This window comes from Leucoraja erinacea, chromosome 37 (assembly GCF_028641065.1).
Source record: "Leucoraja erinacea ecotype New England chromosome 37, Leri_hhj_1, whole genome shotgun sequence".
Lineage (NCBI taxonomy): Eukaryota > Metazoa > Chordata > Chondrichthyes > Rajiformes > Rajidae > Leucoraja > Leucoraja erinaceus.
The window spans coordinates 5,563,996-5,567,107 of NC_073413.1; the positions used below are offsets into that span (position 1 = coordinate 5,563,996).

General features: G+C 46.3%; 1 protein-coding gene across 1 annotated transcript in view; it reads left to right on the top strand.

Annotated features, from left to right (window-relative positions):
* The first annotated feature begins 2,915 nt into the window (after positions 1 to 2,915).
* LOC129713824 (G-protein coupled receptor family C group 5 member B-like) overlaps positions 2,916 to 3,112 on the top strand; it is a 12,836-nt gene continuing 12,639 nt past the window's right edge. The window contains exon 1 of the mRNA XM_055663143.1: positions 2,916 to 3,112. This exon is cut by the window's right edge and continues 1,248 nt beyond it. The gene's annotated coding sequence lies outside the window, so the exon portion shown is untranslated.

Consider the following 3,112-nt stretch of genomic DNA (forward strand, 5'->3'; position numbering starts at 1 on the left):
AAAAAAAGGCCCACGTTCCGTTCTGTTGCGTACTACACATCAGCCCATTGCATTTAGCAGGAGTGGTCTATCTTGCTCCGCTATAGGATCTTTGGGTTAACCTACTCATTCCTGGAACTCTGATGGGAAATGAGCTCAGGGTGGGTGGGGCTGGGTGTGAGAGGTGTGGGTCATTAATGCCACACACCTCATAGCAACGTCTGAACTAGTTTTAGAATAGGCAAGACTACTTGACTCAGAGCATCTCAATGTGGCATCATAGCTCCAGCAAGCATACTTCACCACATGACGTACATTAACGGGCTATAAGTAAAGGACTGGCAGAACTAGACACACCGGTTTTGTGTAATAATAAATCAAACAATATATCCAATGAGTTCAGATGCAGTCACGCAACTTTCAGAGTTTCGAACAACCTCATGATGCCTCTCGGGCACGTACACCAGAGGAAATCGAATCCTGGGTCACAGGAGATATAAGGGCACCTAACCAAATGTTTGGCCATTGAATTCAAAAAATAGAATTAAATAAAGCTGGAGATGTGGGGGGGGGGGAATCTAAACTCAAAGCTGGAAACGCTGGATGCACTCTTTAGTATAGACTGGTAGATGAAAAGTTCAAGTGAGTTTATTGTCATGTGTCCCTGTATAGGACAATTAAATTCTTGCTTTGCTTCAGCACACAGAAACAATAGACAATAGGTGCAGGAGTAGGCCATTCGCCCCCTCGAGCCAGCACTGCCCAGTCTACGTGAGTTACTGTTTCAGGTCGAGGAAACTTTATCAAAGGAGGTGCATTTTGAGGCGGTTTCCACAGATGACAGGGAGGGGGGAGAGGCTGACGAGAAGAAATTCCATAACTCGGAGTCCGGGAATCCAAAGCTACTGTTGACAATGAGGGACTGGTTTAACTCAAGATTAAGGGAACATTACGTCCAGAAACATTTTGAGTATTGTGTTCACCCTGCTCTTGGTTTGGTTTAGAGATGCAGTGTGGAAATGGCCATTCGGCCCATCTAGTCCGGGCTGACCAGCGATCCCCGCACACTAACACTACCCTACACACACTTGGGGTAATTTACAATTTTTTTACCAAAGCCAATTAACCTGTAATCCATCTGAAAAAGGGTTTTGGCCCGAAACGTTGCCTATTTCCTTCGCTCCATAGATGCTGCCGCACCCGCTGAGTTTCTCCAGCACTTTTGCCTACCTTCGATTTTCCAGCATCTGCAGTTCCTTCTTGGACAACCTGTAAACCTGTACGCCTTTGGAGTGTGGGAGGAAACGGGAGCACCCAGAGAAAACCCACCCGGTCAAGGGGAGAACGTGCAAACTCCGCACGGACAGCGGTCGCAGTCGGGATTGAACCCGGGTCTCCAGGGCCCGTGCCATAGGAAGGAAGACACTACACTGTGAAGAACAGAGAGAAGATTTACAAGGAAGTAGCCAGGACTAGAAAGCCTGAGCTACAGGGAGAGGTTGGGCAGCCTTGGACTTTGTACCTTGGAATGCAGGAAGCTGAGGTGTAATCTTATAGGGGTAGATAAAATCATGAGGGGAATAGATAAGGTGAATGCACTGTCAATTACTCAATGTAGGGGAATCAAGAACTAGAATATATGGGTGTAAGGTGAAAAGGGGAAAGATTAGTTAGTCATCAAGTCATAGAGTGATACAGTGTGGAAACAGGCCCTTCAGCCCAACTTGCCCACACAGGCCAACAATGTCCCAGCTACGCTTGTCCCACCTGCCCAAGCTTGGTCCATATCTCTCCAACCCATGTCCCTGTCTAACTGTTTCTTAAATGATGGGATGGTCCCAGCCTCAACTACCTCCTCGGGCAGCTTGTTCCATGCACCCACCACCCTTTGTGTGAAAAGGTTACCCCCTCGGATTCCTTTTAAATCTTTTCACCTTCACCTTGAACCTATGTTATGTCCTCTGGTCCTCGATCCCCTACTCTGGGCAAGAGACTCTGTGCATCTACCTGATCTATTCCCCTCAAGATGTACAACTCTATAAGATAGAAACATAGAAACTAGGTGCAGGAGGAGGCCATTCGGCCCATCGAGCCAGCACTGCCATTCATTGTGATCTGTCCCGTATCAATAACCCGTGCCTGCCTTCTCTCCATATCCCTTGACTCCACTAGCCCCTAGAGCTCTATCTAACTCTCTCTTAAATCCATCCAGTGATTTGACCCCCACTGCCCTCTGTGGCAGGGAATTCCATAAATTCACGACTCTCTGGGTGAAATTTTTTTTTCTCACCTCAGTCTTAAATGACCTCCCCTTTATTCTAAGACTGTGGCCCCTGGTTCTGGACTCACCCAACATTGGGAACATTTTTCCTGCATCTAGCTTGTCCAGTCCTTTTATAATGTTATATGTTTCTATAAGATCCTCCCTTCATCCTCCTGCGCTCCAAGGAATAGAGACACAGTCTAATTAATCTCTCCCTATAGCTCACACCCTCTAGTCTTGGCAACATCCTCGTAAATCTTTTCTGAACCCTTTCAAGCTTGACAATATCTTTCCTATAACATGGTGCCCAGAACTGAACACAATATTCTGAGGAAGGGTCTCGACCCAAAACGTCGCCTATTCCTTCGCTCCATAGATGCTGCCTCACCCGCTGAGTTTCTCCAGCATTTTTGTCTACCTTCGATTTTTCCAGTATGAGCATTTATTTCTTAAACAATTTTCTAAATGCGGTCTCACCAATGTCTTATACAACTGCAGCATGAACTCCCAACTTCTATACTCAATAGGTACACAAAAAAGCTGGAGAAACTCAGCGGGTGCAGCAGCATCTATGGAGCTAAGGAAATAGGCAACGTTTCAGGCCGAAACCCTTCTTCAGACCCTTTTTGTGTACCTTTGATTTCCAGCATCTGCAGTTCCTTCTTAAACATTCTATACTCAATACTCTGACTGATGAAGGCCAATGTGCTCCAGCATGTTGTGTCTATTTACTGTTAAAGGATGCTTCCTTTAATTCCATCTCCTCCTGCTCTCTTCTTCCCCCTGTGTCTATCCAGCTGCGCCTTTCATGCAGTCACTGCCTTGTTACAGGAAACAATTACCGACTTAGAGTGAACTGGCAGGGTTAGT